Here is a 16,167-nt window from a genome sequence, read left to right on the forward strand (position 1 = left end):
ACTTTATCTTCCAACAACTCCCATCTTCTTTACCCACATTGAATCATCACTCAGTTTTGACTTATACATTTTCAGGGAGGGATCACGTGATGTTTGCTGCACAAGCAGCACTGTAACCTCCAGCTGTGCTTTGCCACAGTGTGGCCCAGTTCAAGCACTGTGTCAGTATCAAATAGCAAGACTACTGAAAGTTGCTGCTCATTTGGGTGAGTTTGGGGTCTTCAGATTAGATATATATATATAAAAAAAAATGTGTTACTGAATCTATTAGCAATCATTTGTCCTCAATTTTTTGTGCAATACCTGGAAAAAATTTCCTTTTCTCTCACCAAAAATGCAGCAGCGGTATGAACTCACTCAAGAGCAGTGAGGATCTGCAAACTACGAGTATTTATTTGGGATGATCTACTGTTAAGTGCAGGATATTATAGTTTATTAACACTTTATGATCATAAGGTACTTTGAGATCCTTGGATGAGAGATCCCATAGAAAGTATCATTGCTAATAAATGATGATGCTATTATGTTAGAGATGAGGCAAACTGGGATTATTTGTATCAATGTGCCTTCTCCCCCTCAATAACTTTGGGACTTCAGATGAATGGAACACAAACCCCGCAAACACCCCACCCCACTATTCAGTAACCCTGTGGGCTGATGATAAAATGAGGCCAGGTGCAAGCCCCTCAGCAACTCTGAGGTGCAAATAAAAATGAATGCAAACCCTCACACACCTATAACGTTGTACACCATAGAGCTAGATCCCTGTAACTGGGGGGAGGAGGGCGAGGAGGGCAGATTATTTGGGATGAAGATCCAACCTACCAATAACTTTGTAAGGTAAAAAATATGGAGCTCAGTCAGTACCACACCCCTCCCCCCCATAACTTTGTCGGTCGCACATGAAACGCGGCTACGACCCACCTCCTCACACCCCTCCCCGGGAAAAAAGGCTGAATTCTGGCAACGCTAGAGGGAGCCCAAGCCCGACCTTATTTGCATAATACATGCATTATATCAGATTAATATGTAAAATATGCGCATGTATTTGCATGCCGATGAGGCCAGGCAAGGGGGTGGGTGGCGTTCAAAATGGCGGAGCGGGGCGGGCGAGGTACCAGCAGCGGCGGTGACAGCAGCCTGGACAAAAGCATCACACTCCCGCCCGACGAGATCTTCCGCAACCTGGAGAACGCCAAGTGCTTCGCAATAGACATCGGTAACCGGACGGGTGCCTCGGGGGCGGCAGCGGTCGAGGACGGGTGGTGGCTCTGTCTGCTCAGGGAAACCGCCGGGACGGGCAGCGAGTGGCGCGCAGGGCACGTTGGGAAATGCAGTCCCGCTGAGCCCAGCGCGCACTGTCTGAAGCTGGAGACGGACTACGGCTCCCGGAGTGCGCCGCGGTTGGCTGGCGGAGCGGGACATGACGGGAGTTGTGGTCCAGAGGCTCTCCCGGGGCGAGGCGGAGGGCGGGCAGTAGAACTACGAATCCCAGCATGCCGCCGGGAGCTGCTAACGGGTCGGCCGGGGTGGTAAACAGGCTGGAGGGGCCAGCCTAGCAGAGGGGGGTGGACCCCATTGAGGGGGCGATTAAAGGGGGCAGGAGGACAGCAGCCTAGGAGGGGGTGAGCCCGGGGAGGGATCCCTTTGAGGGAAGCCTCAGCAAGGGAGAGGACTGAAGGGGGTTAGCCCCCCGGGGAGGGGCAGGGTTGCCTTAGCATCCACGACTAGGGAGGCAGAATTTGGGGTGTAGGGGAGGGATGCCACTCAGCAGTGGATGGGAGGGTATGAGACACCCCCCGCTTACATGGAGGTGCATTCAGTCCCCCGCTTAGTTGTGGGGTCTGTTCAAACCTTACCCCGTGGAGTAGCTTGCCGCAGCAAGACTCTCTGACAATATCTACACTACAGCGTAAACCCAGGGCTCAAATTTAGGCTCACACCTAATTCCCTCCCCCATCTACACACATCATGCTAACCCAGGACTTGGCCCCAGGCTGTGACACTGGGACCCAGGGTTCAAGCCCTGTTGCTTTTCAGTGTAGATGCTGCCCCTCTGGACTTGTGCTCTGGGAGTCCATCAAAAGTATTTGACAATCCCGTGGGCTGACTTTCTTTATCCTCTGGCCCATCAAGTTTTCCCATGCTGCACCACAAACAAAGGGCTAGAGCGGTCACATTTTGAGAGGGTTCTAGGAAGTCTGGGATATGCCTGGTTGAACTCTGGGCTGCATAAGGCAGTGTAGATGCGGGAGCCCCAGGCTGAGCTAAGGGTTCAACTATTCCTAACCTCAGATTGTAAATGAGTGTAGATACTGAAAACCTAGGTTAACGACCCTAGGGTCTGCTAACTTGAGTTGTACTAACCCTGAGCTTACATTGTAGACAAACTCTGAGACTGTTGTCTTCCACTCACCCCCTCAAAAAAAAAAACAAAAAACAAAAAAAAAAACACACATCCCATTCAGTAGAAAGACACAGTATTGTTAGCTATGTGTGTTTTTCATGATGTTCCTCCTGCTTTCCCCCTCCCCTTGCTTTAGGGAGAATGCAAGGACTGTGGGGGTGATGGTGGAGGGAGGACCAAATTCTGAATTTATAGGGTGCCAAAAGCCTATCAATATTGACAGCTGACTGCTGGATGTGTGTGCATTTCCCGCAGCCACCCAGGGAGATGGGATTTTTCCTCTGTGAAAGTACCAATATGCACTGGTGAAACCCTAATGGGCATATACACAAAGGTCTTGACATCTTGAACCAAGGTGCATAGGATGTCACAATATAAACAAAAAATGAAAACCTAAATGGGAAGATGAAACTACTATGTTTCATGTTGGAACAATGTTGAACCTTTATGCCAGGGAACAGAGAGGCTGAAGGGATAGATTTCCCCCAGCTTTTCATATTTCTTGCCAGCATTTGATCACTGCAAGAATGACACAAAGGGAGGCAAGATACTCCTCTAGGTGCAAGTGAAGCATCTCAGGGTCAAAATCCTGCTTGTAGTAGGGACCACTCCTGCTTTCATAGAAGTCTAGGGGAGTGGGATTGGACCGTTTGCATTTTTCCTCTTATTGTTCCAACTGTTACAAGTCGGCGAAGTTGTTTGGAGTTCTTTATTAAGGAACGCTTTCCCCCTCCCCATTAGATTTGAAGTTAATGTCAAATGCAGACCCTGAATTGAAACTGTCTAGAACTGCAGACTAATCGTGTGTGTGTGTGTGTGTGTGTGTGTGTGTGTGTGTGTGTGTGTGTGTGTGTGGTCAGTTAGTGTTGGGATGGAAGAGGGACAGGGATATATTAGCAATTGATCACCCTTTGTAATTCCTCTGAAGGGGCAGTTATTTATTCTTTAAATTTTAGTCCTTATTCAGTAAACAATAAATTAGTGTTACCTTTCAGTGAGTCAGAATAGAATTAAAGCAGTGGGTTAGCGATAAACCCCAGGCACAGTGAGTGTCCACTACAGATTTTTAAGTCTTTACAAACTGGGAAAAGAAAGCTAAAAGCAATTTAGCTAGATAGGGAATTCCAGTGCAAGGTAGATATCAAGAAATAACTCTCTGCTTCTGTAGTTACTTTCATCTAGGGATCTCAAAGTGCTTTACAAACACCACTTTAATTTCAGAGCGTCCCTATCTCTTGTATTTCCCTATTTTTAGAGGTTGGGAAGGCAAGTGTACCTTCTCAGCAGAGATCCATCAAGCTTGTGTTGATCTCTGAATTTCTTTTTTGAACTTCAAAAAAGAAAAAGGGTAAAATTATTTTCTTATCAACTGGAAGTGACAGTTTCAGCTGATGCATCAGAATGGGAAGGTCTGAGGGTTATTAAGTTTCACTGCTTTTATTACCATAGATGGTCATCATTGGTCTTATGGAATTGACCATCATATGCTGCTTAATCTATCTGGAACTCAGTGTCGCCTCTGTACCACTTCTTTAAAAAACAAAACAAACCACCACTTTCCTCATTTGCCTAGATTACAAGTGTTTAGTGCTACAAATTTTAGTTTGCGGAAGCATGACACTGAATTTACCAATGGAATGTGTGCAGTCCAGGAATCAGTTAGTGAAGCAGTATGATATGGTTTAGTGCATATAGATTTTTCACTTGGAGTTTGGAAAAAAATCACAGGCTGTGTCAGAGATTTGGCAGTTCAGCATCCGGAACACTGCTGTGGACCATAAGAGTGCATTGTATGTTTTCTAAGAGAAATGCAGCTCTTAATAAGGGGACACTGATCCAGCTATTTGGTGAGGAGACATAAGGTGGAGAATTAATTGTATAGTTATTTGCAAAACAGCAGCCTGAGACCTAGAATCCTCCTAGGCTCTGTTCTAAGAGGAGAGGAGGTACTATCTTCCTTCAGGATCTGTGATTCTGAATTCTTTTCCCTGTGTTGGCTACCACATATCCCTGGCATCTTTCAGTGCAAGGTTTAAGACGTGTTTCTTTGTATGTAGGTGTAGGGGGTGGAGGGGAGGGAGTTATGCGATGTGTAGCTCATAATACCTTTTAAATCATATTTTTTACATGTGGTTAATATAGGGGTTTATTTCCCTTTCAATTACCCAGAGGCATTTGGGCATTGACTCCTGTAAATTAACATCTGTCCAAAAGTCAGAAGCTAAAAGAAAATTATGAAGAAAACAGACGTGCTAGTACAATGGTGGCTAAAGGGTTTTAAAAACTCATTTCCAGTCAGCGCTCAGATTTGGTTCTCTGTGTGTTCTTGGTCATGCTGGGTTTCTTGGGGCATAGGCAATGCTGATCCATTTTGAAGACAATCAGCTTACCAAAAATCCTCTTAGTGATCAGGCTGTTGAGAAAAGGAATTCAGAAATATGAATTCCAGTTAGAGTTTAACACAAGATTGTTGGTAAGGGTTTGTTTTTACATGATGGTAGGAAGAGTGAGCTCTTTACATGTTTCAGTAGTAGCTCATTCTAGATACATTTGTAACCTTTTGGCAGGTCTAGTAGCTTTCTGATGTGGGTTTTTGTGTGTATGTGTTTTGGGTGGGCTCATCAGAGTGGGTAGTCCCTGTATGGGATGGGACTGGAGAAACAGAACAGCAAGAAGGTTGTCTTTGCTCAGTGCAAGAATGTGTGTTAGATAATCAAGAAGCCTTAAAGGTGAACTGAAGTCTACACATCGTTTATTTCACATTTACTGATGGGTTTGAAGCAAACCCTTTTGAAAGCTCCCCTTTTACTTGTACGAAGTAAAGTGTTTCCCATGTTCTGGATGACAACCGCACTAAATACTGGAAATGTAATCAACTAAAGCAAGAGAAATAGATTTCATGTGAAAGCATATTTGTAATGTGCCTGTCAAAGTATTTCTATGTAATGCAAAGCAACAAGCACTTACGACATTCTAATCAACAGCCTTAAGAAATTATTATTGTAAAACAAATAGTCTCAAATTATTTTGGCAGTTATAAAATAGTTAGATTGAACAAGTACTTTCCTAAGAACATCTCTTTGTAATTATATTGGCCTTTGCCAACAGTTTATAGAACTGCATTAAAAATGGCTTGGATACTTGTTAGTTTAAAAGCTTTGTTTTTTTAATCGTCTAATACTCTGTCTAGCAAAAGTCATAATTCATGATGTACAACCTTAAAAATGATCACATTCAGTTTGAAAGCTTGATTTCATTACCTCAGGTAGAGAGCCTGGCTGTGCTAAGGGGTTTTATTTCATGGGGGGGAAAAAGTTTTCTGCTTCTAAGGTCAAATCTAAACTTGACTGAGGAAAACCAACAGTTAGGCAAAAAACAGTTCTGCTGATGCTGAGTGAAATGAGTTTGTGGTGTTGCACTTTCAGAACGAGGCCAAGGGCTGCATGGATACATATACACAGTTCCCCTGGCAAGGCATCTCAGGGGAAGCTGTTACAGTCATTGTCTATGCTGTATTTGTTCTGTGGCTAAGTAGATAAGACATCCTGGATTGTCAGCCCACTATTCATCAAGGAGTTGTGCATCCTGGGCTAGAAAAAAAGAATGTCAGCCTTCTAAAAGGTTGTGTGTATGTTTGGTCGCAATTTTTGCTGAAAGCAGATTTAAATTTATTAGCTAGTCGTGTTGCTTACTGCACTACTGGAAGGCACTAAGTCAGAGTGATGAGCGCTGCATAATAAGCTATATAAAAAGAACTCACTATTTAAAATATGTAGTTTCATAGAAAAGGGCTAGAGTGAGATGAGCTTTGGGTGGGGAATCCTTGGGTAAGACAAGTTTCTTGAACACTTACTGCTCGTGCATTACGTGTAAATTTTTCAACATCTAATATCCCTAATGAGTCTGTCAGCGAATCACTTGGACCCAGATGTTTAAGGGGTTGAATCAGTCAGTGTTGCAGGGCCTAAGTCCCATTTTCACAAGTGACTTAAGCTTTGCAACACTGTGCAGAGCAATGCCTGAATACCTTTAGAAATGTGAGCTTCGGAGACTGATTCTCTGCATATATTAGCACTAGTCTTACATCAGTTTAACTCTATTGACTTCAGTGGAGTGACGTGGTGTGCACTGGTATAGCTGAGAGGAGAATCGGGCATTTAGGATCTTTAGACATGCAAGCTGATGCTTTGGAGGAAACAATAGGATGTACACTGATGTTATGGTCACCAGAAGTTTGTGACCTCCACTGCCTGGCAGACTTGGGGGAAGCCTCTGGGCCAAAAGCTGAAGTTTTTATTTAGTTTCTGCTTGAGCAAAATTCTTAGTTACTCACTGAAGATTAGTGAGTTTTTTGCCTGTGTAAGGACTTCAGGTTTTGGCCCCCTAAAAATATCCAGCTGCATGGAAAAGGGTCTGTTTTTCATTGCATGAAGCACCTAAGGCAGCTTGTTTCTTTTAGGATGTTGATCAGTTTTGAAGCCAAGAGTAATCCCTCAGCGATGTCGTTATTCAGTATTTAAATTCCTTTATTTTAATAGAAGCAGAGACTTTTTGCAGTGTCCTTGAAGATTACTTAATGTTTACTTAAGTGTTCCAAGTGAAACTTTGTTGTTTGAGCAATATGCCTCATGTACAACAAACATGGCAAATCTATTAATCAAGTTTGTTAAAACATGCAGGATTTTAGACATTTCTTAAACAAGTTTAACAAAGATAAGCAATGGATGTGTGACTTTTTCCTCCCATCCCTACCCCTCCTTAGAGCTTTGAAGCCCAGGCATAGTCTGAGCACAGACAGGACTGAGTTATAATCCTGCCGTGATATGCTCTCACCTCATGGCCTTGAGCACCTTCCCTGCCTAGTTTAGCTATCTTGGAGGGGCTGGAGGTTAAGATTCTGATCCTGCAAACCCTTAATCACCTGAATAGCCCTTACTCAAGCAAGTAGTCTGCTTACATGCATACTGTGAAGTAACTAGGAAGTGAACTCATGACCTCCTTTCATCTTCAGCTACCCCAGCATCAGTTGGGTTTGAGTGCCTCCTGTGGAGCCTCCACCTTCAAGCAATGCATCTGGGTCTAGCTATGCCAAGACAGTCCCCAAATGACTGTTCTTTGGTTCACTGAATAAAGAGCTTCACCTAATTAGCTTTGCTTGAAGCCAAGCCATTCTTAAAACTGTGCTAGGTAACTAATACTAAGAAGTATCTAACTTCTGTCTGACCCTGAATCTGAGATGCATAATGTCTTGTTTTTGATAACAGGTGGGTCGTTAACCAAGTTGGCTTATTATTCAACTGTGCAGCATAAAGTAGCAAGAGTGAGATCTTTTGATCATTCCGGAAAGGTAAGAATTGCATTATATAGCAAACCAGAACTGCTAACGTGTGCAGTCATGAGAAGAAAAAAAAATGGAAATTTGAAACACAGGGTATTTTCCATAATATCAATTTTCAGATGGCACCAGGAATATCTATTAATTATATAGCACTATAGAAGTGCACAGTACTTCAGAGCACAGCTCTTGCCATGAGTTGCTCATAGTATTAGAGTCCAATCCTGCAAACCCTTCATGGTTCCTACTGTCAGGAGTCCCATTGACCTGAAGCACTGTAGTAAGGGCTTACAAGTTTGCACCCTAAATTAAGAGGTGTTAAAAACAAAATGGGAGGCTTAGCACAAGGAAGAATTGTAGGTAATGACAGTAAGGTTGTGTGCTCACTTGAGTGAGTAATGTACATACAGTATCTGAAATGAAAAACAAGCCTAACATGTCTAAATTTGTCATCTTGAAGTGGATTTTGAGAATGGGTGGAAGTCAGGCAGCTGGGGGTCAAGAAGGGAATTCCAGGGCAATTGTCCTACTTGAGAACTTAAATTATCAATTATTGTTGTCCTGCATTATATCCTGTAATGCGGGAAGTTTTGAGTGTGCACCTAACTGCTTGTAGATATTTGCATTTCAGGTTCAAAGTGTGTGCGAAACCCTTGTTTTTGTTCACACCTATAGAGTTTAATTCAGTATCTCTGGTGAAACAACCTTTTGGCCCAGTTTTGGCAACTGACTCTCATATTTCATTGTGGAAGCTTATTACAGTTCTAGTTCCAAGCTTGCATTAAGAACACTCATTATGCAAACACAACAAACTTGTTAACAGGATGTTAAGGCTTCTAAGTCAAGCACTCAAAAGTTAGGAAATGCCAGATTTGAGGTTGCACAGGCAACCTTAACTGTCCACCGTGTGGATGTGCATTACGATAGTATGTGATCACATAATCAAAGACTATTTTTTTCACATGATCTCTGCCTCGTTTGATCCCCCTCACCCCAGAGTGATAGTTTGGACATATTTTCACAAGGATGACAAGACACATTCCTGACACAAATGTCAAGTCCCTGGTGTTGGCTCTCATGTATTGAGCCAATGTTCATACATACTGTACTCTTCCTGGGCTTGGGTATTAAGGAATGCTTGACTCTATGCAGTTGATGTATACAAAATGTAAGACTGCTGAAGAGTGGGAGGGGAGTCAGTCCTAAACACAAGTTCTAGGGAAGGTCCTTTCATGGATTGAGAACTGGTTAAAAGACAGGGAACAAAGGGTAGGAATTAATGGTAAATTCTCAGAATGGAGAGGGGTAACTAGTGGTGTTCCCAAGGGTCAGTCCTAGGACCAATCCTATTCAATTTATTCATAAATGATCTGGAGAAAGGAGTAAACAGCGAGGTGACAAAGTTTGCAGATGATACTAAACTGCTCAAGATAGTTAAGACATATAAACTACCAAGATGGACGACCAGCAGAATGTGAAGAACTTCAAAGATTCAAAAATAGTGATGGGCAACAAAATGACAAATGAACATTTAATGCGGATAATGTAAAGTATGCACATGGAAAAATAACCCAACTATACATACAATATGATGAGGGATAATTGAGCTACAAGAGCCAGGAAAAAGATCACCACAGCGTCATCGGATAGTTCTCTGAAGTCCACAGTGCAGAGGGGCAAGAAAAAGGAAAAAAAAGCAAAACAGGATGTTAGAATCATTAAAAAGGGGATAGAGAATAAGACTGAAGAATATATATTGCGCTAATAAATCCATAGTACGCCCAACATCTCGAATACTGGTACAGATGTGGTTTCTCACTCAAAAAAGATACTTCTAGCAACTAAAAAAGTTCAGACAAGGGCAACTAGAAATGAATTAGGGTTTGGAGAGGTCCCATACGAGGAAAATTAAAAGAGGCTAGGCCGCTAGCTTGGAAAGAGGAGACAAGTGGGGGATAATGATAGAGGTATAAAATCCATGAGTGATGTTAGAAAGTGGATAAGGAACAGAAGTTATGTACTTATTCCCATAATACAAGAGGCAGGGGTCACCAAATGCAAAATAATAGTAGCAGGTTGTAAAACAAAAAAAGGAAAGTTCTCTCACAACAGTGGCAACATAGTCACTTGTGAAATCTCCCTTACCTGAGGAGTTTGTGAAAGGCTGGGACTATAACAATGTTTAAAAGGGAAATAATAAAGAAATACTTACTCGGAATTTTTAGGACATAGAACATGCCATCTCCATATGAAATACAGTTCCAGAGAGATCACAGCTGCGACGTGCACTTCATCAAATTTGAGAACACTTACATTAAACCTGCTTAGATTTTCATTAAAGACCAAGCTTGTCAACACAGAAACTGAAAAGTGCTCAAAGCACAGGGGGTGGTGCCTACAATTCAAAGACCTATTGAAAGAAGAAGCTTGGACTGAAGTAAGTGGAAACTGTTGAACTCAGTAGGGATGAACTCTCTTTTTGAAAAGAGATAAAATACTGTCACTAGAAGTGTTAGACTGCAGCCTATGTATTGTACGGTAATCTTCGAAGACCTTATAAGCTTAGCAGGGCTGGGCTTGAATGGTGACATCAAGGAACAAGCAAGCAAAGAGTTCCTGTGGCACCCTTATAGACTAACAGACCCAGAAGTGAGCATGACTTTCATCGTGAATACGTCTGATGGAAGTGTAGTCACCCATCGAAAGCTCATGCCCAATAGTTGTTAGCTAGAAGGTGCCACAGGATCTTGCCTTGCTTTTACAGATCAGGAACGGCTTAACGACGGCTACCCTCTGATCAGGAACAAGGAAGTTCCAGAAGGTGATTATAGATTCAAGTAGGAGATACTTCTCCTCTGGTATTGTACTGAATTTCCCCTAAGCAAGTCGTCGGCGTGCTGTGGGCCATACATGCCGTCTTCAGTTGAAAGTAACTAAGGTCACTAAGATCTAACCAGTTGACACAAGAGGTCTAATTCAGGGTCCGGGCTAAACTCCAGCAATAGTTTAGACATCTGCTTCCCTACAATCTCCCTGGATTCAGCTGCACGTGTAATCATACCTTGTGTCTAAACACTGGGTTACCGTGACTCTGCTGTTAGACAGTTCGACTGGCTCAGAGGTGCTGCCTTCAGTGTGGCAAAAAAGTGATTCTTCTCTAGTTTCTAAAGTCTTGATTCATTTGAGGAATTCCATCAAAAGCTATCATTCCTATCTCTGAATACACTATCACAGTGGAATAAAAATTTGAAGCTCTGGTATAGATGCTACCAGGTCCGAACAAAAGTGCAAAGCTCTGGAATCTTAGCCTGGAACTATTGTATTTTCTATGGCAAATAGTTTCTGTACAACACAAATCTATTTAGTCTGGTCCAAAATCATAAGCCATTAAGAAGGATTTTTGATTTCTGTTTTCTGCCAAGTGGTTGCTTTTTACTTGTATGATTTGTGTGAAAAAAGGTAATTTTAAAGGCATATGGTCCTTATAGGATTATTCTGTATAAGTGTGTGTTTCTCTTAGGGTGGATAAAGAAGAATGGTAAGACTTGCCTAAAATTAACGGTGTAACTTGTGTTAAAAATATACCCCAGAGGTGTTGCATACACAAGAAAGATCCAGAATACGAAATCCGATTCAAACAAATCATCCACATATTTCCCTTATTTGTTTAGCCAATAGTGCTCTGGGTTTCTATAGGGAAGTGAGAAGCCATTGACTTATTCATTAAGAAGAGAGGAGAAGAAAGATGAGAGAGAGAGAGTGTGTGTGTGGGTCCTCAGACGGGTGAAACGGTAGTCATCTAGATCTACAAATAAGGCTGGTCAGAATGACATTTGTTTCTTTCGGGTTGATACGCAAAATTTAAACAAGAATCAAACGGGCACCATGTTGACTTCCCATTTTGTTAATATAATCTTTACCTGCTTTTCCCTGGACTACCATCTGTCCCGTTAATTGGGATAAACTTGGTTAAAGAGGCAGTTGTAATAGCTTGCAAAGACATACAAATACTCAAAAAAAAAAAAAAAAAAAACGCAACAAAAAATCATAAAACTTTGGCAGCCACGTGGGGAATAAAAGCGTAGGGCGGTCCATGCTGGAAATCACATCTTCGCATTTGTTAGGTCTCGGGATGAGGTGGATTACCTTACTGATGAGAGTACCCCCTCCTGTCAGTGTAGGTAGTGTTTAGACGCAGCCACTGGCAGCAGCGTAGTTGCACTGCTGTAGCATTCTCGTGTAAGACAAAGCCTTCAGCCTGAGATGGATGCTCTGAGCAGACATAAAATAACCTGCTTCTAAATCTTGCTGAACTTCTCCCTACACGAAAGTGGGTAGCAGGGTGGCAAATGCTTGCCTGCGCAAAGTTTAGAGGATAGTTTATTGACAAGAAGCACGTACAGTGTGTTAGTGACAACAGGTTCCAACTCCACAAGTGACAAGGGGTGGGTGGTCATAGTAATATCCTCTAAGTAAATCTAGTAATGCACCCATGCCATGCTGTACAGTTAAAATCATGGCCAACCATTAAAGCACTCTGCGATAAAGCACACCGATTCGTCGAGAATCGCAAGGTGCCCTGGTTAAATAAAAAGCTATATGGTAACAAGTGGGCCAGATATAGAGGAGAGATATAGAGCAATTAGGATTTCAAAGTCTATACTGGATACGTAACAAAGAACAAGGAATCTCTGCCTACAGATAACTTCTTAGATTTGTAACTATGAGTAGAAGTACCCAAGCCTCAAAATCAAGATTGTGCTGTGATGTACGCAAACCATTTTAGACAACAGGGTAGTCGCCTTGCAATACAAATACTAGTGCTGGCCCAGTCATTCGGGCGGGAGCCAAAAGCTACACTTGCAGTTCTGTAGCCCTTAGCTCGAGTCCATGAGCGAGCAGCGACTGTCCAGCTGCAGGACTTGTATTCGCAGTGCAAGAACCCAGTTACAATCTAAAGACAGAGCTGCTACAAATTTTTACATAAGATAGATTTCGCATTGAAATGCGGCCACCTCTGTGAGTTGGCAGCCAAGTAGACAGCTGGCACACGAACAGTGTGGGGAGAAAAAAGGGAGGAATTGGCCAGGGCTCGTAAGCAAACCCTACTCTGACAGATACTGTGAGATTGTAGTTTGTCCATCGAGCAGAAGGGACTTCGACTCTAAAGGAGCCAGCCTGGAAACATAAACTGAATTTCATGCAGCAAGTCTGTATAAAGAACAAGGGCTAAATGTATCCGCTGAGTATTGGAATCGTATAGGTTCCCCATGGTCCAATGTTCACACCTGGGATGTCGATCATGAAGCTGCCTGTTGACAGCATTTATTCATACTGTGTGCAGTCCTTCCATTGCTGGATGTCCATAGGTTAATCGTTTATAGTGTGTTGCGCATTAAATTCATACTTATATCCATGATGGATATGTTTGATAAACTTGTGTTGATCAGGTGGAAACAGGGGACAAATGAATGGATTGGAGGAGTTCATCGGAGGGAACTTCTGGGGTCGGAGCTTTACTCACGAAAACAAGGTATCTTGAAATGCAGTTTAAGGTAGAAAAGGAAATACAGGGGCTAATAAGAGGCCTTCAGTTTGTTGGTCTCTTTAGAACAAAAGAAGGAAAACCATGTGGTGGAGAATGAGATTCCAACCTTGCACTTAAGAACCACTATCCGCCACAGCATTTTCGTTAATTGCCCATTAATGCACTGTGCCAGTTTATCTTTATAGTCTCTATTAAATGCTCTTTGTTCCCCCTGGGGGTTTTTGTCACTGCTGCTATTTAAACAACCAGCCTGGGCCCCTGAGCTGTGATAACATGCCTCTGTGATACTAGTGTATAAATCCAGGCAATCCACCAAAAAAGCCCTCCATTAGAAACACAGAGGACAAAGCAATAAGAAATACCTCAAGTGGGCAAAAGCTGACACGCCTGGGATAGAGATTTTTTGTCCAGTTTCTAGGATTTGGTGCAGGGGGCGGTTGGGTAAATTCCCTTTTATCTTTAATAGGCTTTCCCTCACTGGTTACATTTTGAGGTAGCAGGCTGCTCCATTGTACCTGTTGAGTTTCTGTGCCCGTTCCAACATGAATGAGCTGCCAGACTTTGAAGATCTGACTCCAGGTTCAGTTTCAATCTGAAGTTCTGAAGAGCAGCAAGTCGAGATGGATGTTACTGGCAATTGTCCTTGATTTAGCAGATAGGTCTGCTCGAATGCCGCCGATGGGATGTTGGGATGGAGGAATCAGAGTTATCGGCACAGAATTCTTCCTGACTACTGCTGGTGATCTTGCCCACACTAGGTAGCGATGTCCATATTGGGGCGGAAGGAATGTCCTCCAGGCAGATTGCGCTGACGCTCCTGAGGTTTTCCGCCTTCCCCGCAAGCATGAGGCATGGGTCACTGCTGGTAAATCCTGCTTTAGTCTTGCGAACCACAATTGTGAAGACTTCAATACCTCGGACATAGGTTAGCGTTTTTATAGAAGTGGATGGGTAGGGTTCTTATGGCCTCTTGGTGCAGGAGGTCAGACGAGATGACAATGTTGGTCCCGTCTGACCTATGAGTGTGCAGGAGAGGCGCCTGCGTGATTGCAAGTAAATCGAGGCAAGAGGGTAGCTCATTCCTGTGCATTTCAGGGATTTGTACATGCAGAGAAAGAGAGGCCATATTGCCAATCCACAGCCTAGTCGGGTGCTGCTGGTTAACGCAACACTGTGAATCAAGGTGGTTTTCTGTGTCCCAAGATTCAGTGACTTAAATGCTGTTACCCAGAGACGCGTTACATATCAGTGATTGAGGGGAAGGTCAAAGGAGAGGAACAGATTCGCAGTGTTTTTTTGGAACATTCAATGAGTCGACGACTTTTCAACAAGTCTCCTTTACTGGCGTGAGAGCAACATGGCTAGGCTTCTAACAAGGTTTATAGCTGTAACTGTATAGCAGGGGGGATCCAGAAATGGCAGGACTAATCTGCTGCTGATTATTTGGTGCTTTCTTAATACTCTCTAGCGGACAGACGGCCTTCTCTTTAAGCTTACTTGGACCTAAATACCTGAGACATATCCCACTTCATCCTATCTACTAAGCCCACTCGGCCTTCTTCGCCACCCCAACCCGAGAGGGGATGAGTGCGCTGCTGTGTGGCAGGTCCACTGGAATTCATTCGTGCTGAACCGTGAAAGTTGCTAGGCTACAACCAGCAGTCCAGGAACAGGAAGGATGAAAGATGCTGAGTATAAAGAACTGATCCAGATAGCTCTATGAGTTTCACTGCAGTTTTACTAGAAATGTATCACGTAACACAGGGTGAGGTGAAGATACTGAGCTAGTTTTTGCAATCTGCTCTTGAAACATTATATGAAGCCCAATATACTAGAGGCTACTGGGACACATCTATTTTATATAGCCTGTGAACCTAATTTGAATTCTGAAGGCATTAAGGAAGTTTGTTTGATGAAAAGGTGGCATATTCCGTGTTTTGCACATGCAGTCTATGGACAGAGTTCTCATAGACTCTAGGACTGGAAGAACTCGAGAAGGTCACCCCCCCCCCCCCCCCCCCCCCCCCCCCCCCCCCCCGGAGATCCAGATCTCATGCCCTCATGGCAGGACCCAATACGTCTAGACATCCTAGTAGATCATTACCTAACACTTAAAATATCTCCAGAGATGGAGATTCCACAACCCCTGCCAGAGAGCAAGCAATACCTAAAAGTTCGAGTCAACAAACTGGAAGGACACTTGCCACAATTCCTCATTTCCACAGTCTTCGGGGTCAGGGGGGACGACATCTTTCAACAGTTACTCGCATAAGTCATCTAGGCCTGATTGGAGAGAAGGGGTACAAGATCGATGTGAAGCTCGTCTAAATAGGCTGGGAGAGTCACTGGAGATCTGAATAAAGGAATGCCTGTTTGGTTTGGTGGGGGCTGGTTTTTTTGAAATGACCTCTCTTACTAATTCTGCAGAATTTGAGCTTCAGACAAGATAAGCCGCAACCACAGAATAACCGAGTAACTTGCGTTTCTTCCGTAGAAATGATGATGCTGCAAGCTGCTTCAAAGGGATCAGCAACAAATGTTGACAGGCTGGTGAAAGATGTGTAGGTGGGGCCTACCAGACACTGGGTAAGTGGAAATCTAATAGCTAGCAGCTTGGGTAAATCTGCCACAGCAGATAAAGGTACTCAACAGGGCGGGGGGGGGGGGAAATGAGTCAACTCAAGATTTGCGAAAGATCATACCTATATTTGCTGTGCCATTTACTTAATATGTTGATTGTGTGAATATTGAAGACACTTCAAATACTTAAAGGATGAGCATGTATTACCAACTTCTCCTAAGTGACTCTTTCCTGTGCTCCTGGATTTTATGAGTCCCCACGAACCTCACAAGACCAATCTGATGGCCTATTCTCAG

At 43.2% G+C, this 16,167-nt stretch overlaps 2 protein-coding genes across 4 annotated transcripts in view; one reads left to right on the forward strand and one right to left on the reverse strand.

The window, feature by feature from the left end:
- The window catches only part of LOC116815399 (transcription factor HES-5-like), a 37,525-nt gene extending 35,967 nt beyond the window's left edge, over nt 1–1,558 (reverse strand). The window contains exon 1 of the mRNA XM_075060194.1: nt 1,119–1,558. The gene's annotated coding sequence lies outside the window, so the exon portion shown is untranslated. The remainder of the gene's footprint in view (nt 1–1,118) is intronic.
- An 8,564-nt stretch (nt 1,559–10,122) lies between these two features.
- The window catches only part of PANK4 (pantothenate kinase 4 (inactive)), a 29,780-nt gene continuing 23,735 nt past the window's right edge, over nt 10,123–16,167 (forward strand). For all 3 annotated transcript variants that reach the window (XM_032763868.2, XM_075060191.1, XM_075060192.1), the window contains exon 1: nt 10,123–10,179. The gene's annotated coding sequence lies outside the window, so the exon portion shown is untranslated. The remainder of the gene's footprint in view (nt 10,180–16,167) is intronic.

The sequence above is a fragment of the Chelonoidis abingdonii genome, chromosome 23, assembly GCF_003597395.2.
Source record: "Chelonoidis abingdonii isolate Lonesome George chromosome 23, CheloAbing_2.0, whole genome shotgun sequence".
Lineage (NCBI taxonomy): Eukaryota > Metazoa > Chordata > Testudines > Testudinidae > Chelonoidis > Chelonoidis abingdonii.